This window comes from Myodes glareolus, chromosome 23 (assembly GCF_982192425.1).
Source record: "Myodes glareolus chromosome 23, mMyoGla1.1, whole genome shotgun sequence".
NCBI classification, from domain to species: Eukaryota; Metazoa; Chordata; class Mammalia; order Rodentia; family Cricetidae; genus Myodes; species Myodes glareolus.
Window position 1 is genome coordinate 29,613,263 of NC_142048.1, and position 27,447 is coordinate 29,640,709.

The window sequence follows — 27,447 nt, forward strand, 5'->3', positions numbered from 1 at the left end:
TAATAACAAAAATAAGGGAGATACTGAAGAAGGGAGAATTATACTTTTGGAAGGTGTGACCACTTGTAGGCTTCCCATGTTGCAGTGGGTGGTCCCACCTTCATGGGTGTATGGGCAGCTTTGAGAAGACTTGGTAGGTTATGAAGAAGAAGAAGATGAGGAGGAGGAGGCCATGAAATTGGGAAGGGGGTATATTGTGGAGGATACAGGAATAGCTTGGGAGAGGATATGATCATGTTTAATTGTTTATATTTATGAAATTCTCAAAAATAAAAATCATAATAAAATGGAAAGTTTAAATTTTCTTCCATTAAAAATAAAAATTAAGATATATGGGCATGTTTTTCTTGATTCCATTTACACCATCTGTATTGTTGTATTATGTAGATACACCTATCCTCCAAGACATAAAGTGTTAAATTATATCATTTTTCAGCTCTCTCTGTGCATGTATGTGTGTGTGTGTGTGTGTGTGTGTGTGTGTGTGTTTAAAGACTAGGAAAAGAAATTTTCTTCCAAATATATACATGCACATTTGATTATGAATTATAGGACCATATTTTTGCAAATAATTTCTAATTTAATGCTTGGAATGGTCAAATATACAAAGATATTTACTTGGAGAGTCTATATATAGAACCTGGAATTTTTTCTAAATTAATTCAAGGAGTTATAAGGTTAATTGTGTGTGTGTAAGGGGGTAACTTTAACAAACAATGAACACAGACATCATCTCTGAACTTAATTATGGTAGAATAAATTTGAATAGAATGATGCTTTCAAATATAAATCCCTGTGGCACATGATGGTGCTTTATGTAATACATATAATCAGTCTTGGTCTTTAAGACTACTGAATGATTGTCTCTCAGTTTCCAGAGTTTGCCAAGAGTGAATAAGAAAAATAATCCAATAACAATAACTACAGAACAATAACTCTCTTGTCTAGCAGTCCTTCAAAAGATCTAGCTAGCTTCTTGTGTGAATCTTGCCTTTCGTTTCTTGCATGAGTCCTTCCAAGCAGAGGTGCTCCAGCTAGCTACGAATGAGAAATACTTATGTATATGTACCACCAGAGATTTTGATTCATATGTTGAGGTGAGGTTTGACTTTGGGTAATTTGCAGTCTATCTGTATATAATTTTGTAAAACAACACAAGTTTGAGTGTCAGTGCTGGAAGCTGCTTGAGCTCCTGTTGGATGAGTTAAAAGAGGATGATTCTAGATTCTATTTGAGGAGCCCAGAACTAGATTTAGAAATTTCTACTATGTGTTTATCCAAGTCTCCTCCTGTATTTGCAAATTCAAGGGTAGATCAGTCAGCAGTACTCCCATATAGAACCCAAGAGTCCAATGTAAGACTAACTCTTCTCTTTGGAATGTCACCAATAACGTACTTGTAGTTTGAGATGACTCATTTGTATAACTATTAATCACTGTTGTTATTTTTAAAGATTTGTTGTATTTTCTCTCTCTGGGTATATTTATGTCTGTGTGTGTATATAAAAATGCATATAGGCTTCCATGGAGGCCAGAGACAAACATCTGATCTCTTGGAGTCGGATTTTATGTGACTGCGAGCTGACTAACGCGGAGGCTAGGAACCAAATTCAGGTCCTCTGCAAGAACAGCAAGCATCCTTAACTGTGGAGCCCAGTCACCACTATTATCAACAATTCTTTTTCTAAAACTTTTCATCAAAATGGTAAAAGGAAACTCACAAATTCCTTTAAATCTTTCCCCTGTGGATGGGAGGCAATTTCTCTGATTCTGGTTTCCTTGGCATCTGGATCACATGTGGGTGTGGCGGGAGAGGTTCATTCTAATTCTTTCTCAGGTCTTGACTCACATCCATAGGACGTATATCAATAAAGAATTTATCAAGTGGAGGCACAAATCATGGGATACTACAGTGGTCCAGGGCACAAGTACTTCCTGATGCCTGACAGCTTGGAATTGGCAGCAGGATGATACTATGTTGCTCAGGGTTAGGATGTGGTTTCCCTGTCTTGCTGCTGAAAGCATCCTGCAAAGACACCCTTGGAACTTGTGGTTTCTTCAGGGAGGTATGTTAGCTAATCAGATTGTCCTCTGTTGTGGCTTTGGAAGAACAACTGGGTAGAGTTACTGTGCTTTAAAACAAGACGTTTGTTGGTCTAAATACCAGTGTTCTTTTCTTAGCCACACCTACAGTTTAGAACCCTAATTCATTTAATTTCTAATTTAAACTCATATTATTGCCTTCAGTAAACTATGCCTGGAGACAAGAAAATTACCGGAGCCTTCGCCATCCCTTTTTCCAAACCATCCAGTGAGAGAGGACTGCTACTGAATTAGCGCACGACTTTAGAGAAACCACAAAAGTCTGAACATACTAATTTTTTCATTAAAGTTCCAGAAAGCTCAACTTAAGTTTTTAAACAGTGGCTTTCATATACTATTAAATTCTCTGTAATAAGCAAATTTTGGAATCAAGATGAAAGCTAATTATAGAAATCCTTTGCCATAGTTGTTTCTATTTACGTCTCTAAAAACCACAGAAGCAAATACCTTCTTGGGCTTCCTAATGCGTCAGCATCTTCCTGATTCCCGAACTCTTTGAAGCTGCCCTTATATCTTCTTTTTGAAAATGTATTGTGATTGCCGATTCCTAGCTCAAGGACAATTTCCCAAGTACCCAAGACGCTTGCACTAAAAGTAGATGGGAGATCCAAGCTGTTAAATACATACAGTGAATGTCTGGGATTTCTTTTGCATACGTTTAATGTTCTTTGGTGTCTGTCTCCTCAGTAGCAGCAGCACATGGATGAGGAACCGGAAATGTTTATAGAATATTCTTTTAATCCACCAAACCTGCGCTATGACTTTATGGTTAGAGTTCAGTTCATAGAAACTTTTGAAGAAAAGTAATTGTTTCAGAACACAATTCTTAAGGTAGCACAGTGAATAAGCAGGGTGGTTTTGGTTTTACTATCAGAAGATTTTGTAGACAGTGCTTGCCTATTTCAACTAACTCAGGTGCCTGGGAGGGCTGACCCATTCTGAAAGCAATTCTCAGCAACATTCCGCCTTGTAAGGCACACTCAGTTGACCCAGAATTGACCAGTATCCAATCCACACCATAGCTCAGTCTTGGCTTTGTGTTAGAATCACCTGGGGAGCTGTTAACAATGCTGATGCTAGGTAATTAAATGAGGACCAATTAAATAAGAGTCCCTAAGGGCGAGGCCTAGCTATCTGCAGCCTTTAAAGGTTCCCAGGTGATTCCACTGGGCAGGGCTAGTTGTAAAAACACCACTTCTTATCTAGCCCACATCCAGAAGGTTCCAATTACCTCAGCATTTCCCTTCTTCAGGTCACCACAGTGGGGTAAGAGGCTGCTGTGAACTCCTAGAAAATTTTCTGTTAAAAAAAGAAATCCCCAAGCTTTAAAAATAGCCAATTAGAAAACAAAATACATAGTGTGTAGTCTATTAAAGATTTCTAAGTTCATGAATTCTGTCTCTTAAGCAATTGAACTATGCTGCTCTAAACTCTCTATAGTGAAACTATCATGGTTTAAGGCAGTGGTTCTCAACCTTCATAATACTGCAGCCCTTTAATACAGTCCGTCAAGTTGTGGCGATTCACAACCACAAAATTATTTTCATTGCTAATTCATAACTGTGATTTTTCTACTGTAAGGAATTGTAATACAAAAGTTTTTTGGATTGTCAAAGGGGTCATGCCCCACAGATTGGAAACAACTGATTTATAGAATCTGGATCAGAGGATTTGATTCTCGGTGCTTTGGAACTGTATGTTTATATGTTTTGTCATTATGAAAGCACTACTATAACTGTTGAAGATAGGTGATACTTAGCATGTGGTGCGGTGACTCAGGGTTCTTCCTAAATCTCTGACTTGTGATCTCACCGGCTCCTCGTAGCAACCTGGTCAGTTGTCTATGTGTTTATCTGTGATGCTATGCTCAGCAAGTAGATCAAGGAGAAGAAGGGCTGAGTCACCGCCCTGACGTGACACACTTGGGAATGTAATGCAGCAGAGGTGAAAGCACCAGCACTGGAACTCTAAAGTCAGACCCTAGCAGACACAGGATAGAGGGGACATTGAGACTTGGCGGCTGTAGTCCTAGCTGGAATCCTAGAGAGGAAAATATTCACCAGGAACTTGCCTGAAGAAATGTTTAAGATAACTTAGATATATGACAAAATAATGGAACGTTGACGAAAACAGAGAAACAAGTTTTGGTGAAGTTGCCCCATCATGGGCATACAATACAACCACACATTCCCATAGAAACCGGTATGCTTGGTTAATGCCTCTCTCATCACGGCACCTGAAAAGGAGTGAGGTTTCTCTTTGTCTGACCACATAGTAGTTATGAGAAGTCAAAATGGACAGAGGTAACTGTTCTAGAAGGTGGAGGCACGGGACTACCTAGCCACAGCAAGAGCTGAAGGGATCAATATCCTGACATGGCTACCATCAACTATCAGTTAGAAAACTCTCACAGACAAGAATGTATTTGGCCATAAGAAAATGATAAGGCTGCTACAGAACATATTCTGGATCTAACTCCATCTACCAATATTTTCTAGTTGTTTGCGGAACTACAACATGACATGGCATCTATACTAATTGGTAAGTAGCCACTTCACAGAGAGCCCTTCCTCTAACGTCATCTCGCACATGGTAACTTTAGATGACGTCAAGTCGAAGGAATGGTCTGGGCTGGTGAGTTGAGTGCAGGGGAATTATTCTTGAAATTCCTCTCCACCTTCAGCAAGCATTTGTCTTGATTGGTTTGTACCTAAGCTTTGCGTATGTTTTGATGAGAATCATTCATGTATGTATGAATCCACACACATACACACACACACACACACACACACACACACACACACACACACAGAGTCGAGTTTCTGAAGGAGCACCTGTGACAAGGCTGAATGCTTATTTGACAGGTTTCTCGATATTCCTCTCACCTGTTTCGATCAGACATAGACCATAAATAGGAAAAAACGAAACATCAATACTAGGTCTAGAAATAATTTATGATTGTGATTAATTTCGGTCCTTAAATATTAATATTTTTCATAGAATTGTCTCTGGATTTCTAAGCAGCAGGAAGCTCCCAACTAACTGCTAGACAAAACTCCCTATTGATCGGGACTAAAATAATACTGTACATTAGTAATACACTTTAAGTGTGATTCCTGTCCTTAGTGTTCAGACACCTCATTTTTATGTAGATCCCAGAGAGTAAGAGACCTTTAATACTGAAACTGAGATGAAACTTTCAAATCAGATTATTTTCATTTAAACACAGTAAAGGCCTGTGATGTAGCTTCTACCTTTAGGCTAAAGGTCAAGGTCTCCTAGGGGTTCATAGCTGACTTTCCACAGGATCAAATCAAATGGCTCTTCTAACCTCTGGTGTGTCCAGTGCTGCTGGGAGCCAGGGTCAGTGCCTTTGTCACTGTGTCAGAGAATCCAGTTGTCTGCCTGAGAGACGCAATTAGATACAGTTCAGGAGTCTCAAAACGACCTCCGTATCCAAACATCTACTCTGCCTGCCTGGTACAAGGAAATTCTACTTCCCTAATGCTCTCTTGGAGCTTCAACATGACTGAAAAGACCATTTTCATATTGTGATGAGTCCTTAACTCTATTCATAATAAAATCGTAACCATTCCTGGTCTGTTAAACAGTTGGTGCTGAGGAAAACTTCTTCTTCATGCTCCTGTGGCAAACACCAGTGCCTGAGATCAAGTGCTGAAACTGTGTTTTCTGTCTTTGGCTCTCCTCCTCTTCCTGAGGTGCTGCCCCTCAGAGACTGTATGCTGCCCTGACTGACTCTCCAGCTTGTTCTTGCTCCCAGTTTCCTCTGATCCTCTCTTTTCAGAACATTTCAATTTCCCGAGTCTGATTCCTCTGGGGGCCACATCCTCAGGAAACCAAGAAGTAAAATGCAAAGGGAGTTTTAATCAAGAGTTTGGAAACTCCAAAACGGCCAGAAATGCGCCTGGAAATGCCATGAAAACACCCAAGGAATGAGTTGGTTAAAGATTAAGAGAAGTCAGGGGAAAAAGTCAGACTTAATAAAAACTAGAAAGAACAACTGCATGTAGAAAACACAGGAATTTCAAATGGTGAATGGCACAAACCAAATAGATAACTTGATTGAAAACTAGGTAATAGCTGCAAGTAGTCACTTTTCTCAAAAGAATGTGTATAAATGACTGACGAGTATGTGAAAAATGCTCATTATTACTAATTATCCAGGAAATGCAAATGAAACCTGCAGTTATGTATCACCTGGCTGCAGAGACAGAGTGCCTATCAAAGCAAACACCAAACAACCAACCAACGAACAAATAACAAAAAACAAAGCAAAAGAAAAACAAACCAACTAATGAATAAGGAGAAGCCAGACGGTGGTGGAGCATGTTTTTTATCCCAGTACTCAGGAGGCAGAGGCAAGCTGGTCTCTGTGAGTTCGAGGCCAGCCTGGTCTATTGAGCTAGTTCCAGGATTGACTCCACAGCTACTGAGACACCCTGTCTCAAAAACAACAACAACAACAACAACAACAACAACAACAACAATAATAATAAAAGGGAACACTTACATAATCTCTGTGGAAGTAAAAATTACTACAATTATTGGTTATTCCGTAAAATAGGATACAGTTTCCTAAAATAAAAATTAGAATCAGCTTACCATATAGCAATTCTACTACAGAATATATAACTAGAAGAAATGAATTCAGGCATCTCAAAGAGTATGAAAGAAATCCCTGCATTCCCATGCTACAACTTCATTCAGAATAGTCAGGAAACAGAAGCAACTCCTATGTGCATTACCTGAGAACTGGGAAAAGAAAGTATGTCCTAAGCACCCAAGGGGCACCATTCCACTGTAAACAGGATGCAATCCTTTTGGAAGTGATTTGAACCAGTGTGGCTAACCTGGAGATCATTCGCTAAGTGAAATAACCCAGGCATTGAAAGGTATGCGCAACCTGATCTCGCTGGTACCCAGAAACTGAAAAACTTGATCCTGTGGAAAGAGAGAGTCGAGGGCCAATTTCCATAGCCTGGGGAGAGAAGAAGGGCAGGGGTGAAGTCAGCCAACCAACAGTAAGTAAGTGAGGGGAATACAAAGTTCAGCGGTGCTATTACAATAGGTGGCTTAAGATGACTGCGCGGGACAGGGATCTCTATATTTCCTTCAAAGAGGAGGAAAAACTTGAAAAAATGAAAAATTTTGAAAGGTTATGGCATGGAGAAATGATAATTGCTTGAGGGTATATGTGTTCAAGTTGATTTAAACATTACAAGATGCATGCATGTGTCTAAATATCACATGGAACCCAACAAATATGCAAACTCTGTTTCTTTGAGTTGTCACAAATGACATTTAAGCCAAAGAAAGAAAAATAAGAACCTTAGTTCTCCTTCAGACTCTCACTGGAAAACAGTATTTTTCCTTTTGAGAGATATGGCCTTGTGGCTATGACCAGCACCCAAGGTATAGGTTATTTAAGGGAAGTTGGGAATTTAGACTGTGTGTATGTGTGTGTGTGTGTGTGTGTGTGTGTGTGTGTGTGTGTGAGTGTGTGTGTTATGCAGATATGCACAAGTTCCTGAACTAAAAGTACACACACTTAGATAACACAAATATTTTTAGGAGGCATTCTGCTTGATTTGGCTTTTTTCTTGTGTTCATTTATTGATCCACGAATCCACAAGGAAAAGTAATTCAAGGAAAAATAATTTTCTTTGTCTGTCTTTAATCATACTGGACTGGTCAAACACGATGTAAGGATCTATCATGGAAGTGTTTTTCAGTAGAAAGAAAAGCTCTTAGGAAATAATCCCCAAAATATCTTTACAGGAACATATGAGGGAGCCTGAGACAGATCATGATTTATACGATTAGAGAGAGCCAGAAAACTTGCCTTTGTAAATTGAGCATTAAAGACTGATAACAGTACCCCTTGTGAGAATACCAAAATTGTGGCAGTGAATAATGAGACATAAAGGAGAAATAGTTTTACTATTCTAGAGAGAGGAGTCCCGTGCATTTTCGGGGTTTCTGTGAGTTCTTAAACTTTATCTACCAGACAGACAATTTCCTTCTCTGTCTACAGTAGTGGTGATGCCACTCTTCAGAGGCCACTGCGTCATCAGAGGTCAAAAGAATCCTCTGATTTGAACCTGTGGAAAAAACCCTATCTATCTAAGTAACCATGTGAAACTTTGGTCTATAAGTTCAAGGTACAAGATATACTGTCTTCGTTAGGGTTTCTGCTGCTGTGAAGAGACACTGTGACCACTGTAACTCTTATAAAGGAAAACATTTAACTGGGGCTTGCTTACTGGTACAAACTTAGCCCATTATCATCATGCTGGGTGGGACATGGTGGCATGCAGACAGGCATGGGGCTGGAGAAGAAGCTGAGAGTTCTACATCTTGAGCCACAGGCAGCAGAAGATGTCTGTGTTCACACTGGCCATCGTTTGTCAATAGGAGACCTCAACACCCACCCCCACAATGACACACTTCCCCCAACAAGACTACACCTTATAATAGTGCCACTCCTTATGAGCTTATGGTAGCCAGTTAGATTCAAACTACAATATATACCATGTGTCTTTCTTGTTTTAAAATTTAACGAATCTGATTGTGAAATTCCATGTTGCTCACTACTGCAACATCTCCCCATCTTTAGATGCAACATAAATACAATAATGTCTATAGTTTCTAAGAAATGAGAGAAGGACTTTCATATTTAGAGTATCATGTAATATTTGTCATTATTTTTTCAGTTCAGAAAAATGAGTCATTTATTAAAGCCTTACAATGTGTTGTGACTTTGTATGCAGTTAAGCAGTTACATATTTTAACTTTCTTTCTTCCCTCTATTCCCTTTCCCCTCTCCCTTCTTTCCCTCTCGCCATCTTTCCTCTGATCCTTTCTGCCTCCACTCCTTCCCCTGTCACTCCTCCCCTTCCCTCCCTTCCACAGTGGGACTTTTCATACAGCTAGTTTTGGAGTTATTTTGATGCCAGGAGACAGGATACCTTCAGGTCATTCTCGTTTGCTGTTAAGTCTATGTAGCCATACTCCTCCATAGTCCTCCCACCTCTCTGGAAGGGTCTCCTAGTTTCAGTGAGGAAAGAGAGTCATATTACCAAACAAAATGCTGAAGAGAGATCACAGAATTTGGCTTGGGTATTTAGAACAATTCGTTCCTGTGAAAATTAACTCAAGGCCCCATGAGAGCTGCTTCAGTTCACACTGAGAGCAGTGTTCGGTGCAGCAAGTATTTCCAGTAACCTCACCTATTAGAAGCCCACAGCTTCTCCAACCAGCACACTGTTAATCAGGTTTCTGTCATAAGACCTTTAGGAGCAGTGCGTGTCCAAACCTTTGCACACCTCCGGTTTCTGTATACACACACTGCTCTGTGAAACTGACTTTGCCTTAAGGAGACTCTCATTTTAATATGGGAATTTATTCGCATGGCTCTTTCACTATCACTCAGCTATCTGATATTGTGCAAAATCAACTGTACTAATGATATTGAAATTAAGACTTTTCAGTTGGATAGTTAACATTTGGCAATTGTTTTAAAACCTCGAAAAAGCTTTTTGTTTTGTTGTTATTAAATATTACTCTTTGAGGACCTCTTTTCTTATGGACATATGTCTCAATAATGATTCCGTTTTCCTTGTTCGTTTCAGACAGGTAAAAGTTTGCTTTAAGGAAGAATGAAAGTCACATGTAGTTTAAGAACTTAAATTAAAACCTGCTTCAGGGAATGACTAGTGTTGTAAAACAGAAGTCTGTAGAAATGATGCGTGCCTGAGTTTCCCAGGAACGGCTCGAATCAACTGCGTGTGTGTTATAGATTCATAAACAGCAGGCACTCGGCAGTCGTAATCCTGTAACTATGCTTCTTTTTGAACACTTGCTAGGACGACGAATGCACATAGCTGCTGACTATTTATATTAGAATGGATATCTCAGACGAATGGCGTCCAAAGCTATATCTGACTAAGGGAAATGTCATTACAATCCTGTACTAATTTGGAAGTTGTTTGTCAGATGACTTGGCTGTTTGGAACAGAGCTGAGAGCCCAGAAACTGCAAATCAGATGTCTCCACACACTTCAACACTGGTTGTTTTGTTTGGAAAAAAACATCTTTTTAGTCTGTTTCCCTTTACGTACATGAAGTTCAAGCCAGCCAAGGTTTCTTGTCTTGTTTGTTTTCCCTTGTGTGGAGGCACCTTGCATTTTGTAGCCAACAAGGACTTGATATTAAATTCAAACCAATGAATGAACTCTTCCAGACCCATTTTCATAATCTGTAGTGCAAGAATGATCACATTTAATGATGTGGTTGTATTAGGAGTTATGTCATATAACACCTGAAAGGAATCCAATGGAACGTGTTGTGTAGGAACTATTCTTCAATAGCAGTTCACTTTTATTTCCAGACTGGAGTAGATCTTCAATTCATTTTTATCCCTCTGCCTGAGGCAGGTTGGAAGCTGGGAAGAGGAGGAGGTTTCAAAGATGGTTTTGCCATTAGTCACAAGAGATAGCAGCCTCAGCTGAGTAGAGATCAAAATAGAAAGAGTGACTCAAAACACCATGATTATTTGGAGCTTTTGAGGTAGTCACTGGTCCCAACAACTACAGACATGTGTACAAATGGCCTATGCTTGCTGTATTTCTCAAAAGATTGTGAGATAGGAGTCAGACTTTATCATTTTCTGAGATTTCTTTTTTCTTTCTCTTTTTTATTTCTTTTCCCTATTCTTTTCTTTTTCTTCTTCTTTTTTCCTTTTTGAGTGCTGTGGATTGAAACTAGAACATTCCATATGCTAGCAAAAATTCCACTACTTAGCTTCATTGTCAGCCCTCTTTATGTTTATCTTTTATTTTATGAAAAGACAATTGCCCAGACTGGTCTTCTACTCACTCTGTGGTTCTGCTGGCCTTAAATTTGGAATCCTCCTTCCTCGTACCCTGAGTAGTTATGATTAGAGGCCTGCTACCAGGTAGGCTTAAAAATATCATTCTTAATTCATATGTTGTACTAAGAAAAGTCACAGACTGCATTTGACCCACAGGTCATATTTGGCCAATATTGACCACTGGAAGACTGCAGAAAATAACAGATTGAAGTGTCTTTTAAAACATCTTGAACACTTTAACAAGCAAGGTGTAAGTTGCAGAATATGATTTTAACATGTAAAGGTATGCTACATTTGTTTATGTTTCATTTCTTTAATGATGTAAGGATGTGTGTTTAATTATGTAAAGATGTGTTGCATTTGTTTCACCTTGCCTGCCTAAGGCACCTGATTGGTCTAATAAAAAGCTGATGGCCAATAACTAGGCAGAGAAAGGATTTGTGGGGCTTGTGGGCAGAGAGAATAAAGAGGAGGAGGAATCTAGGCTTGAGAGGAAGAATGGGCAAGAATGAGAGAGATAAGAAAGAGGAGAGAGAGAGAGAGGGAGATGCCTGGGAACGAAAGCCAGGCAGTCACTTTCCAGACATAGAAACAACAAGAAGTAAGAAAAGGTACAAAAACAAAACAAAAACAAAAACTGAGTCAAAACAATGTAGATAAGGAGAAACAGCTTAATTTAAGTTAAAAGAGCTACCCAGAATCTAGCCTAAGCTAGTCTGAGCATTCATAACTACTATGTCTCCCTGTCATCATTTAGGGTCTGGTTGGAGGCCCAAAAGAAAAAAAAAAGACCTGGGTTAGGCATATATGTCTGTGTGCAAATCTTTATTCTAGAACTGAAACTACACTTATCCTTTTCAAAAGAATGTTCTTGAGACTTGTTTCTTTAGAGTTACCTCTTACAAACCAGGATCTTAACTCATTAAACAGCAAACACTGGCAATAACACACATCCATGTCTGGTAACTAGGGAAGTATAACCCACTGAAAAAGTTAGTAGTTACTGTGTTGGTCATATCCTTATTTATGATTTTTTATTGAATAGTGTGTGAAAAGCCTGTGTTAAACTCTAAGCCTCACTATGGCAACACTAGAAGCTTAGGTCTCTTTCCTTTTTCTTTTTCTTTTTTAAGCCCCAAGCATGGTTCATATCTTTAATGAAATGTACAGCATCTCACATGTACCAGTCAGACCATGTTTTTAAAGGTGTGCACTTCAATGGCCTCAAAAACCATCACATTATAGAGTAATCGTCACTACCACCCATTTCCTTTCCATACGGTGAAACTGAAGCTCTGTTCCCATTAAGTGATATGTCCTGCAGAGCATGGTGGGTGGCATCTGCGTGAACTCTGGGTCTTTGAGGGGATAATGAAGATGAAATGAGATCACAGGAGCGTGTGTCTTCAAGAGAAAAGTGATTTCCATTGCCACTCAGGAGGATAGTCTGCCATGGAAACTTAATGAGATTAATACAGGATTATTTGGGGGGTAATTCCTAAACTATCTTCACAGGTGAGGTGTTATCATTCTGAAATGAAAAATCTTGGGACATGGAATGATGTGGCATGTCCATCTCCCGAGGAACTGGAGAAAGGATTTGCATCCGGGCTCTGACTCAGGGCTCCTGCTGTTCGATAGAAAGAAGTCTTTCTGGCCAGGTAGGATATCATGATGAGTTTATCCCTCTCTTTGTGTTAAAAATGGCTTCTTATTCTCAGAAAGAGGAGCCTTAGGAGCAGCTATTGCAAACTATGGATTCTTTTTTTTTTGAAAGTAATTTTATTAAATTATAAAAGTTTCCATTTCCGCCCCTCCTCCCAACACCTTCCCACTCCCCCCACTCCTTCTCCTCCTCCCTCTCCATCCCTAAGAGCAGTCAGGGTTTCCTGCCCTGTGGGAAGTTCAAGTTCCTCCCCACTCCCTCCAGGTCCAGGGAGGTGAGTGTAAAGACAGACTGGATCCCCAAAATCCAGTATATGCAGAGGAAACAAGTCCCAGTGTCATTGTCAATGGCTTTTCAGAAAGACTCCGGGCCAGCCACATTCAGAGAATCTGGCCACATTCAGAGAATCTGGTTGGATCGCGTCCTCGTTCAGTCCCAGTCCAACTGGCCTTGGTAAACTCTCATTAGATCCGTCCCCTTGTATCAGTGGGTGATCGCATCCCTCGCAGTCCTTATTTCCTTTTTCATTTTCTTCATCCTTCTGCTCCTCATTTGGACCTTGGGGGGGCTCAGTCCGGTGCTCCAATGTGGGTCTCCGTCTGTATCGCCATCTATCGACGGACCATAGAACCTTCATCTGGCGATGGATGGAGTTAGAGACAGAGACCCACATTGGAACACTGGACTTAACTCCCAAGGTCCAAACGAGAAGCAGAAGGAAAGAGAACGTGAGCAAAGAAGGCAAGACCAGAGGGAACAAACTATGGATTCTTAAAGTGCTTAAGCATATGCCCACCAGGCGACATCTACAAAGAGCACCCGCACCAATTTTACTGCTTCCAAGGGAGTGAAACAAGACAGAGATCGAATAGCTTATTGCTGGGTGGGGTGAATGTTGGAAACTGCCCAAGGGAAGAAATACTAACCATATTTTATTTCTTTCCCCAAGCCTTATATAACACATACGCGCTTATAAAGTACACTGTGGCAACTTTTGTATAGACATTTTCATGTAAACCATGCTCTTTTTTTCCCCCAAAATGTAATGTGTGCTGAAGGAACGATTAATTTCCCAAAATAAACCAGTCTTCCAGAACTTTATAGATGTGAGAAGGATGGAGCAGACGTACCTTTTAGAGCCAGCCTTTGTTTTGGCAGTCCTCTCTTACTCTCTCCTTGCCCTGCATTGCTCTGGAGCGCTTCGATCCATCTTTGGCTAATCCTCAGCATTGTTCTGCAGGAGACATGCTCAGACACAGACCGGAGATTAATTCTAAACTGAATTGAATTCTGGCTGATTGCACACTTGATTGTTGCAGTCATGGGAAGACAGTTGCCGAGAGAGAAGGGCTCGGCCATTAAGGAGTCACAGTTTAACAATGGCATGATCCGCAGCTTACTAATTAAAAACTATGGTCTTGGTGGTATGGCGTGTGCTCCCCTGAGTGTTCCTAGTGAGTAACACCAAAGAATGACGGCTCAGGAGAGCTTGAGAAAGCTTTCACATGGAAAATGGGTCCTTGTGCCCCTCGTAGTTCTTTGAGTCTTTAAGAGCCTGGAATTTTAGTGGTATGGAAGTGAGTTTTTAAATGGATCTACACAGACATTCTCAAGTTCTGTTTCTAGACACCATGTACTGAACGATCACACATTTAGCTGGATCTTGGAGGAGCCCAAAGCATAGAAATTAGACCTAATTATTTACTAGGCAAAAAATGGTTTTGCCAGAAACTTGTTGCATAAAATTGATCGACAAACGGTGCATTTATCTCCCCAAATCTTAATACTGTGAATGTGATGTTCTAACAAGTGACACCTAGGACAAGACTATATTACCTGACCCTGAGGGTCTATATAATGGAGTTGAAGCTCGAGTAACTTGAGGTATTCTGCCTGATTGAAAATGTTTAGGGTCAAAAACATGACGAGTGCTGTTTTAGTTTCTTCACTCAGAAAACACTGGTGAAGGGACAGGAAAGAGTTCAGTCAATAAAATGCTTGCCTTTCAAGCACGAGAACCCATGTTTAATCTTCAAACCCTATAAAGAAAGAAAATATTCAGGCATGGTGGATTACATGCTTGTAGTCCCAGGTCTAGGAGGAGCGGAAGAGATGGGACTAATATAAATATAGTGATCGTATGTGGAATTTTCAAACAAAACTTTAAATATATGTGAAATAAAACTTCGAGAAACACTAAATGGATTTTATAATAAGGGAAGACACAAAAGGCTCTGTGACATGTGCCAGGTAAATCAGACATGGGGAAGTGGGCAGAGGACCTGGCACCTGCCACAACTGTGAAAACATGCAGCGGTGGCCATTTGGAGGAAGACAGGATGGATCATAAATCTACTTAATGATTCACCCTTCAGAAAACAAACCCAGAAGGAAAGCAAAATATAAAATATCCCACACAGTAAGCAAAAATATGCACGTGTATTGGTAAAGTAACCAGTATTTAGATATGGCTGAATTAGGGGTGAAATTTCTTCACTGTTAAAGTAAAATTAATTTTAAGAAGTTGAACGTGCCTGACCAAACTTGTTTCCAGAGCGTGTTGGGGCTAATCCAACATTTTTGTTAAATTAAAGTCAAGGCAAAAGGAAAAGATCAATTAATTTGTAACAAATGTCACCCTTCCTTTGGCTGTCATGAAGGCGTGGAGAGTAATAATCTACAAATCCTTTCAGCCCCTTACAGATGACAACAGACCACAGACGCAGGAATCAATAGAGACAGAACCTCTGAGACAGAGCTTTATTAATTCAAAAATGACAGAGATATTTTTTCAACCTTCCAGGAAACATTTAAAAAGCATAGGGCAAGAGGTAAAATTCAGTTTTGCCTTTTCCCTTCCCTCCTGTGGTGTGTGCATGTCAGGGCAGGACAGACCATTCTCCTTTGTCTGATAAATCAAGATATTATATTGGTAGGTATAGGCTCAAGTCCATATTTAGGCTTCCAGCTCCTTTCTCCCTTTTTGCTATTCCATCTAACAGTATCTTGACTCAAAGGAATGATGCCTTGGGAAACTGAAAATGAGTTTGTCATGATTGTCTCATGAAGAGCATGACCCAGACTGAGCTGTAAAAAGACAGTTGGACGTCATGGAACTATATATGTGTCATGAACTCTGGCTAATCTCTGAAGGGTTCAAAGTAAGGAATCAGTTTCAGAACATCTCCCTTCTAAAGAAGCAGGTTAAATATTTATACCTGAGCTTTTTTTTTCTTTCTTTCTTGCTGAGCTTTCTGGTAGGTGACCTTCCATTTCCTAAAAAGACCAACAGTGGCAAGCCTACTTCCACAGGGAGCTTGGAGTACTGTCGTGCAAATTTGAGGAGAAAAAATGAAAGTTGTTGGTTTTGTCTTTGCACTTCGGCTTCTGAAACTCAGCCTCCTCCTCCTCAAATCAATATTTTTGAAAGATGAAACAATCTGTTTTATGAAAGACACTGCTGTTGAAAGCCGTTCCGACGCTTTAATGATGAGAAATTTATAGCAGGATATTTCTGTTGAGAGGCTCTACTGTGAGAGTGCAGGGCTGGGAGGACTGTGCTTTCGAGGAGGCTAGGAAAGGAGAGGAAAGGAGAAGAAAGGAGAAACGGACTGGCTGGAGGTGGGGATGGACCAGATGGGTGGGTTGGTGGCCACATGCAGAATGATAGTCATTGTGGAAATTTAAGCATAGCTTCCCTATGGCTCAGAGAAGCCTACAGAACTTAGGTTGAGTGAACACTGCAATTCACCCTGGGAGAGAAGTCATGCTCTTTTTGCTCTCTGATATTTGGAAAAGCTACTGAAAGGTTTTGGTTTAGGGATCAAAAGAGACACTAGATGGATTGCCTTTTTACATAAGGGAGTTATTAGAAAAGATATCAGTGCTATAGGCAGACAGCAACAATGTAGGCATGGCTCTGAGGACAGATCAGGGCCCAGTGGCAGACTCTCTCTCTCTCTCTCTGTGAGTGTGTGTGTGTGTGTGTGTGTGTGTGAGTGTGTGTGTGTGTGTGTGTGTTGGGAGTAGGGGGGGGGAATACCTTCTTAGTTTTCGCAGGAAGAGGAGCAGGAAGAAGACTGAAACGTTTCCCTTGGTCGAGATTCTGCTGTTGCTAAGGGTAAACATTGAATGCTCACTTAAAGTGCTGTGTAAACATCTTTCCTAGTTGAACGTCGCTGGGAGTCCATGAGGCAGGGAAGACAAGAATCTAGAGAAACTGGTTACTTTAGAATTAGCATTGCAAATTGCTGTAGTTACTGGAACTATCAGAGTTCCAAAAAATGGACATCGCAAAATGATACGGCTCTGACTAAGAACTACTACCTAAATATAACTCTTGGAGTCAACATTGGTGATACAAACTGCATCGACTTTTCTTTCAGTTTGCTAAAGCCCACAAGGACTTTTGATACAGACTGTGGGATCTTTGAAGTATTAGGGGTAGCATGGGTGGGAACAGCCTTACTCCATAGCATGTGAACTGTGGTGTGAGAAGGGTATACTGAGCATGACCCAGGTCACGGTGACTAGGCTCCTTTAGGCACATAGGGTTGAGGAAGAGGAAAACAGTGGGAGTTTGAGGCCTTAACAGAGGCAGTGGGAAAGTGGGGATGACTTATTGTTATTCCATACATACATCTTCTGAAATACAGTACATTCATGCGAGCAGCTTACTAACTTTAAGAAATTCATTTGAAGGTTTTAAATTCTAGGTTGTTTCACTTCTGTTTAATGCAGAATGACATTTTCCTTGGCGTGGGAATTAAAAAAAAAAGCAGCCTAAGCAATGCATAATTACAAAGACAAACATATTTGCTTATTAATCATATGATGTATGCAAAAGTCTAACAGAGTATGTTTTCCTTTCTGTGCTTGCTAGTATTATCTATGTCACAGCGATAAGTTCCCCACCCCTCCCTCCTAGACCTATTAGAACAGATAATTATGAGTTGATTAGATGTAGAGAAGAGTCAAATTAAGCCGTGATGTAAGTAGTCAGAGACACACTAACTCCTTCCCACTCAACAGCTGATTCTCTGATAGTCTCTTTATTAGGATGGTGGTTGGACATGTTGTAGAAATGCAGACATAATTAATTTCTGTCAACTTGGATAAATATTTGGTGTCTGAACACAACAATATCCACCTGCTTTTGTTCTTTCTTCTTCCACCCTTCTTTGTGGCTTGCCATTGCATTAGCGTAGCTGGCTTTCAGACTTGAGATTGAGTTTTTGAAAAATTCTTCATGGATCATTGTTGGCACACTTGGAGCATTTCCAGCATTACAGGAGGGTTTATAAGCTTCATTCCAGGACATTAGCCCCATTCTGGTCATTCAACAGAAGAGTTGCTTTGAATAAATACAAATACCATCTGGGTAATTATGCACAAATTTCTCTGAGGCATTTGCTCTTTTAGTCCAGCAGTTGGAGAAGGCAGGCTGGGACGAAAGTTCAAGTGGCAAAGTGGTTGGCATTTCTACCACTCAGAGAAAAAAGAAAGAAAAGAAAAGCTACATTCTAAAATTGCAGCAGTTTCCGGGAGAGGGTACAGGAGAATCTCTGGAGCTCATTGGCCAGCCAGCACAGACAGATAAATGAGTTCCAGGTTTAAAGACACCAACTCAGAAAGTAAGGTAGAGAGGGAGAGAACAGTGAATTACCTGACACTGATCTGTGACCTCCACCAGCCCACATACACATGTGCACACACATGCACACACTTACACCACACACACATCACAAGTAAACACACATTTGTGGCTTACTCACATGCACAAGGACACACACATGCACAAGTAACACCCACACACAACTTGGAGAAGGCATGAGTGAAACCTGGTTTTTACATGCCATATGATTTCCATAATCTCATATTATTTCTTAAAAATAATGATGTTAAGCACGTGTAGCCTCTTCAGCTACAGTTTGTTTAGATTATTGTTTAGGCTTTGAATGGATTCATGCTGCACTCACGATCCCTGACAGACCTGCTTTTTGAAAATCTTCCAGCAAGAGAATGACTGGACCTGCGGATGGAAAAGCTAGCTTACGTTAGTACCATGTTTTCCTAAAACATTTTGATCAGTGGAGTCTAGCGGTTGGAGATAAGTGTGTGATATAAACAGGCATTTATCCACTTACTAGCAAAACACAATGAAACATTTGAAGCAGCTGAATAGGTAATAATGGGCAAGTGGCTAGGATAATTATGGTACAGCAACTTGGTTGAATACAATTATTAAATAGAAATAGCAGTTATGAAATTATACAGAAACAAAAATTTTTTAATATTTGAAAAGAAAGCAGAATAAAAGCTACTTTAGGCTGAGTCGTAAGTATTAGAGATCATAAAATAGAGAAACTAATTCATTTATCCCTTGGGATTCAGAACAGTTTTTGAATGGCTTCCTTAAACGTTTACAGTAAAGTTCTTGCTGTTCTTGCCATCCTGGAAGATTACCACTACCCACAGTTAGCAGTTTACAACTGCATGCAACTCCAACTCTAGGCAATCTGACATCCTCATCTGGCCTAGGTGGGTGCCTACATGTGCTTGTAAACATGCATATACTCAGGACACACATAAAACCATTTAAATCTTTTAAACATTTGCATTTGTGTGCTTTTATGGCAAGAGCTAAGAATGCAGGATAACTTCTGCAGGTTCCCAACCAATAGCACATGGACCAAATTCATTATCCTGAAGCATTCAGCACATCCAAGATGAGGACCTTTCAGTAAAATATTCACCCTGTACATTTAGAAAGTATCGAAGCCATAACTGAAATTTGGGCTTATGGCATTGACCAGATACTATTCAATTAGAAAGCAATGCAATAAGTAGCCACATGTGAACATCCAGAATCAAAATACAATATAAAGGTGTTGAAATCATGAAGAAAAAAACCCAGAGTTTAAATATTTGACCATCCTTTTTGATTCTGTATTTTAAATTGTATAATTGATTCTGTATTGCATTTTATTTGTCATTGTTTTTCCCCCTTTAAGCCTCACTCTTTTTCCTTCCAGCACCCTTCTTCTCAAACTCCACCCCCCACTTCTATGTATTTGTTTTCTGTGTGGCCCACTGGTCTTAGAGTTGCTTGTCTAAATATGGGTGGATAGTTACCCAATTCAGACAGAGTAAGTTACATGTGGCTATAACATTTGAGAGAGTGATACCTCTCCCCCAACAAGCATCAAATGCTGATACTATCTCTGGGATGGTGTGGGGCCTCACTGAATGTTTCTGTACTCAATATTGTTCAAGTCTTGTAACAGGCAACCATGACTGCTGTGGGTTCATGAGTGCAAACCTGATTCTTTGTCCAGATATGTATTTTCTGCTTATCTTCCCATCCTTGGTTCTTACATTCTTTCAACTTCTTTCCTGAGATGCTCCCTAAGCTTTGGAAGGGTGTGTTCTAGCTATCCCAGTAGGGCCTAAGTACTCTATCAATACTGATTCCTGGCACTTGGACGAGCTATGGGTTTCTGCATTAACCATCTTCTTCTTCTCTAGAAGTTTCTCTGATAAACCATGGTGCATGATTAATCTATGGGTACAAACATGAATATTTAGATGGTAGTTTGACAACATTGCTCATAACATTTAATTTAATTTATATTTTAAAGAACTTTATAATGAACACTGTATCTACATCACTCCTTACTCTCCTTCTTCCTTAACCTCCCCTCTCCCTTTGTAGCCAGAAGTTCTTGTCCCACCAAGTCCCACAGTCGTTCAGTCCCAAATAAACACACAGAGGCTTAAATTAACTATAAACTGTTTAGCCTATCGCTCAGGCTTATTATCAACTAGCTCTTCCAACTTAAATTAACCCAAATTCTTGCCTATGTTTATCCATGTGACTTGATACCTTTTCTCGGTGAGGCATTCTCATGATGTTTCCTCTGTATCTAGGTGGCAACTCTCTGCCTTTCCTCTTCCCAGAATTCTCTTAGTCTGGTCACCCCATCTCTACTTCCTGCCCTGCTACTAGTCAATCAGCATTTTATTAAACTAATATGAATGACAAATCTTTACAGTGTACAGGAGCATTATCCCACAGCATCCTTCCCTCTCAATTTCAAGACTTCTTAATTATTCTTGCCGTCTATCTAGACATTATCATTTCACATATGTATATAAGTATATATGGATGCATATAAACTTACTAAGTTTATTTAGCATGGTTTTTAGGTTCATGTATCCAGCGTTTGTCACAGTGGACAACCTGTGTAAATGTCCCCCAGTAGCTCCTCATCTAGGGTTCCTCCCTTGTGGAATTTCCCCCATCCTCACTGGTGTGCAGGTTTTGTTCAGGCAACCATGATGATAAAATTTCCTGGGTGCAGTTTCCTCATATCTAGAGAACATGATCTAGAAACATGAATCCTGGTCAATGGGGGTCTTACAATCTTTCTGTCCCCTTCCTGTGATATTCTATGAGCCCGAGCGGGCAAAGCTTGCCTTTGCAGATGTATCACTAGGGGTTGGGCACCCCAAGATCAGCTACCTATTCACTGAATTTTGACCAGCTATGCACCTCTCTATTAGACTTCATCTGTTGCAAATTCAGGCTTCTTTGATGAGAACTGGGAGCTATACTTACCTGTGGTTATGAGAGTAGGTATTTAGAATACTATTAGCAATTATTTTACTTTTGGAAAATGGCATAATTAGATTTTCTCTAGGGTCTGTGACATCCCCAGCCATTGGTAGTTGAATATCCATGTCATACAAAGAACTCATAAAAGAAACCAAGAAAAGAATCTACCGGATTTTTAAAAAAATGGGTTTTAGATATGAACACAGAGTTCTCAAAGAAACAAATTTAAATGGCTGACAATATCCTTATTAGAATTCAACATTGTTAGCAATTAGGAAAATGTAAATTCAAACTACTTTAAGATTTTATATTAATCAGTCAAAAGGGCTAAGATCAAGTAAGCAAACAGCAGCAAGTACTGGCAATGATGCAGGGAAAATGGAACCTTCATTCACTGTTGGCAGGATGTCATTTACATACAGCCACTCGGGGAATCAGTATAGAAAACTTTCAAAAGCTAAAAGTAGATCCACCGTATGACCTATCCACACCACTCCTTGACATATGCTCAGTAGGATGTCCCAGTACAGAGGTACTTGCTCAGCTGTGTTCTTCATTGCTCTATTCACAGTAATTAGGAAAAGGAAACAACCTGAATGTCCTTCAGCTGAGAATAAAAATGTGGTATCCTTACACATTGGAATTCTAGTCAGCTATAAAGTAAAAATAAAGCATGACATTCTCAGGTAAATGACTGAATTTGGAACCTATTGAACTGCATGATATAACTCAGACCCAGAAAGGCAAAAGGCACATGTTATCCCTTATGTATGGATCCTAACTCTGAAACTTTTGATCTGAATATATGGCCTGAAGTAACTAAAGAGGGCAAGAAAATCAAAAGAGACCATAGAAGAAAGGAAATCTAGAGAGGAGAATAGCAGGAGACAGGTTCTCTGAAGGGAAATGGCAAAAGCTAATGGGGGGGTTAATATTTAGTGGTGGGGGAAGGAGAGAAGTAGTGGAAGAGAGAGAAGGGTAAGAAATAAATAACATGAAGGATGCTCAAAAAAAACCATAAGGAACCATATTATTTTATAAAATCACTTAAATGTATACATTTGTAATATATATGCATATTATTTGAGCTTTAATGTTGTTATATTAGATGGGCCACCAAAGAGCCATGGATTAGCTACCTACCAAAAACATTAGTACCAGGCATCGGAACTCTAGACGTAAGGAGAATATAAGATACTCCCAAAACAATATGGCCTATTGCCATTGCTCTTGGCTGTCTTCCAGAACTCGGAGGGAAACACCTGTTACTGAAGTCACTGCAGTCTTCAGACACAGGGCTTGAAGGTATTTAGCTGAACTAATATGGCAACCTCCTCCCTGGCTCTCATACACTTGGGGACTGGCTCTCATAGACTTGGCAGGTGCTCTGCATGCTACCAAGGGAAAAGTATACTCTGCAGTCTTGCCCAGCTCAGTAACATGTACAATAGCATAAAAGTGGCATTTTTTTTTCTCAAGAGCAACCAACAGCTCTCTAATTGGACTTCAGGCCTGATCATCTATGAGTAACATGACCCTTCAGCAAAACCAAAGCTGTCGGTTCCCATGTAGGACCTCTGACCACCCCAGTGAGATTTATTGAGATTGAGTAAATCTCTATGCAGTTATCCTATATTTGTTAAAATTATAGCTATTATTGTTTCAGAATATCCAAGCATAGAACTATAATAGTCCAACAATAGTAAATAAATGATTGCAATATTTCTTCTTTGCTGGCTTAGGTGTATTAAACTTGTAATAAGTTTAGAAGGGCAACAAGGAATACCTCTTTGTTATTAAAATCATTATAACTTTGTATTTTCACATTACTTTATGAATTTTGGAAGCCAAGAAAGCCTTGGGTAAATGGCTATTGTTCGACATGGCCACAGCCACGTCGAGGACCTTAGTTTTCAAATCCAGAGGAATGGCAAAGCTTGTCCCAATATGGGCCATGCTTGGAGTTGGCAGAGCCTTCCTCTGGTCCAAGTAAAAATACTGACAGCATGTGTAAGCGAAGTGTTTTCAAACAATGACCAGTGATGTGAAAACTGAACTGCAGCCTCTGGCTTCCAGATGTTTACAACCTGAGTCTGCTCCCTTATAGAGACCTTCTAGCGAGACTAGTTGACCCCAAGTCCCACGCTGTACATAAAGAACAGTGAGGTTCCAGGTTACTGTATACAGCTTCACCTTAGCACAGAAGAAAACATCTGTTTACCCTTTAGCTAAAAGCAAAAAGGAGAAGCAGCAAGTCTGCTATTGATTTACTTTAAGGGGCCCCAGAGGACAAAGCTCACTAGGCCCTTCCCCTTCTCAGATGGACATTTCTATATAAAAGGGGCATGGGAGGTCATTCTTCATTTTGTTATATACTAAAGTAAAGCAGTTGACATTTTCCTTTGTGTGCACCACCTGACTCTTAAACAGTTTCTAATAGAGCCTCGACAGCATTACAATTAGGCTTCAATAGAGACATAACTTTGTGTGGATGGATCTAATTTCACTTGAGTTGTAACCAAGAAAAGTTCCATCTGAACACTGAATGGAAAAGGATGGCTAATGTTTTGTTGTGTTCTCCTGGATTACCTGTAATTGAAGGAAAGGCCCCATCACCCGAAATGACAAGCATCACAGCTGAGATTGTTTCCAGGTTGCAATGGCAGGTTCCGTTTAACACTGCAGGCTCCTCACACTTGTCACATTGAGATGAGTCATTCAGAGATGCTATTAGGAGTTGGACATTGGGCTTGATATACAGGGAAGGTGATTCGGTCTCCACAGGACCTCGGACTTTGATTTGGGCCTCACTGTGTTATCATCAGTGAGACTAATGAACCCCATTCGCTGTGCATTCAGGAAGCGATGATTGTTACCAGGGCTGTGGTCCATCATTTAACACTGTAATCAGGGTGCCTTCTCATTGCTTGATCTTGATGATCTTGATGATCTTTGATGATGTACTTGATCATCAAAAAAATCATGTCCATTCATGCCCTTATCTATGGTCCTATATGTATGCCTGTCATTTGTCTGTTCAATGCATGTGGACCCCATAGGTGTGTGTCAGCTCCACCAATTTAAACATATGTTATAAAGTATGTGAGCTTGCCTGGAATCCTATTCAGTGACATTTCCACCTAAATCTGTATTTCTAGTAACATGAATAAGTTTATTGCTATTAGCATATATATTTTAAATGGTATTTTGTAAATATAAAAATTATTGCTTCATTTTTTTGCTCAGGAACATGACTAACTGCTACCTATAGTGATGGTATTTTGTGTTACGTACTATGCCATATGCAAAAAGTGGTAAACATAGAAGTAGAGAAACAAGATTTTGAGAGGAAGTGTAGAAACCTATACTTGAGCTATCTGTTATGCTGATTTCCCTTGATTATGCAGACGTTGGCGGGATTCCTCTGAACTGTGGCTATTTAGAGAAAAGTACACACCCCACCCTCACAAATACTTGAAAATAAAGAATTGAAGTGTCCCCTGATCCCTTAACTTGTAGAGTCCGATTTATGAACTATGAACTGATCCTTCCTCAACCATATGCATCCTATAGAAGACTATACATTACGTATAGGCATATTATGATTTCCAGTAGAACAGAATTATCCCACAAAAAGTAAATATTAGGGATCGTCAGAGGCAAAACAACACTCTTTCGTTTTCAGTTTTCACACTTAGTTAGACCTCTGCAAATGACACAGGAGTTGTTTTATGAACTGGCAGACTGTAGGGAATGGAGGGAGCACTGAGTGATTGAAATCCTGAGTGAATGTGTATTGTTGACTTGGGCTCAGTCATGTTGAGGAATCCAAGGCGTCAGACCCATGGGAAACTGCCAACACCATTACCCGCATGGGTCAGGCTCAAGATAAATGGCAAAACTTTTTCTCTGGGGTCTGAGTGCATTTGTGGATGAAGGATCAGTGTGCGGAAGGCTAGGAACTCCTGTTTCCTCCTCCTAGATCTCCTGGATGCTTACAGCCAGAGACTGTTCATCTAGAAAGGCCTTTTCCTACCACTCTCCGCTTATGCTGGAACCAATAAATACTCTGAGTTTCCAGGTTAAGGTGGAAGCAAAACCCCATATGATTCTAGCATCACACCACTGTATGGGTTTCTGTGTGTCTGTTCTTTCTAGTTTCATCACCTCATCAGTCTTCCAGGGCCCAAGCTAATATTTACTGCATTAGTATGATGGTACCATAAAGCAAAATTTTGTATATTAAAATGTGAATAGTATAAAAGATGCATTATTTTGTGGTCAGTGAATGCAATCTAAAAGAATTTTTCAACTCATGATACTCTTAAGGACAAGTAGAAGTTTATCCATCTAGGCCAAGTAAAAATTGAAAAAAAAGAAAAAGAGAAAGAAAGAACACTGATACAGAACAGCAAATCAACATAGAATAAATTCACCATGACAGAAATAAGAATGAATGGGGAAAATGATGAAAATTCAATATTTCTTTCAAAAACTTATAAATGGTCTACCTTTGCTTTTGTTTGCTTGTTTCTTTGTTTTTGAGACATATAGTACTAGATGTTGTAGAACTTACTATGTAGGCCAGGCTGGCCTCCAACTTACAAAGATCTGCCTGAATCAGCATCCTGAGTCCTGGAATTAAGGTGTGCAGCACCATACCAGGCCTAGTTTATTTTTTTTAATTTTTTTATATTTTTCCTTTTATTGAAAAAGACTTCTTTTTTGTCACACAATACATTCTGATTGTTGTTTCCCCTCCCTGCACAATTTCCAGTTCACCCTCACCTGAGGATTCACCCTTTTCTGACTCTCATTAGACAATAAGCAGGCTTCTGAGGGATACTAGTAGAATAGAATATGATAAAACAAAAACTAACACATTAGAGTTAGACAAGAGAGACAAAGGGAAGAAGAGCCCAAGAGGGGACACGAGAAACAGAGACCCACGGAATCCCACAAAGCACTAAACTGAGAGCTGTGATCTGACCCCTGTAGACCCTGTGCCTACTGCCTCAGTCTCTGTGAGTTTCTATGAGCTTTGCTCATGATCATTTAGAAGGCCTTGTTTTCTTGGTGTACTCCATTCCTTCTGGGTTTAATATTCTTTCTGGTTCCTCTTCTATAGGATTCCCTGAGCCCTGAGGGGAGGAATTTGATGGAGATTATTTAGATCTGAGTGTTCCAAGATCTCTCAATCTCTACATAATGCCTGGCTGGGGTTCTCTATATTTATTTCCATCTGCTTCAGGAGAAAGCTTCTCTGATGATGTCTGAGCAAGATACTGACCTACTAGCTTATCAAAATATTATTTATTGCTCTGTTATTTTGTTTTTGTTTGTTTGTTTTTTAGAATAGTATTATTTGGATTTGCATTAGGTCCTAGGGCTATCTATCTCTCATGCTTCATCACTCAAGCAGTGCGAAGTATGAGTTACATCTCATGGAGTGGGCTTCAAGTCAAATCATTTATTGGGTTGGCTACTCCCAGAAGCCTTGGACTACCATTGCCCTAGTGTATCTTGCAGGTAATATACCTTTGTATATCAAAGCCTTTGTATTTGGATTCGTGTTTAGGCTTCTTTCTTGGTAATGTGCAGAGTAACTTCCTGTACCCAAGATGCTAGACCACAGGGCTTAGGGTTTTATGTAGGTACCAGCTTAACTTCTTCAAGATCAATGAGTGGTGTGGGTGTCATCTTTAGCAATGGGGCCTTGGTGTCAGGTTGTGGAGAATAACATATAGTCTTGGTAACAAACTGGATTGTTTGGGCATTCTCATAGGACCCCTTTATATTTGTTATTTCCAAGAAAATCCCTACTATATTTATAGTATTTATTAAAATACTGACTCTACACAACACAGTGAATAAGAAATATCCACAACTAGCTCAAACCACTTGAAAAGGAAGCCCCATCTATTGTATAAAGACATATTTAAAGCCATATTAAACAAAGAATTGTACCAGCAGTTTGATGACCTGATTTTATGAAAAGAAACTAGTAAAATATTTGATCAAGCATCAAAAATCAATGGGAAAGTAGGGAGTATTTGTTAAGTCAATTGATTTACAGTGTTGAGACAAAAATTATTTTGATTCTTTTATATATTGTATTAAAACTGACCTTAGCTTAGTAGTAAGGTCGTATAATGCAAGTTACTTGGAA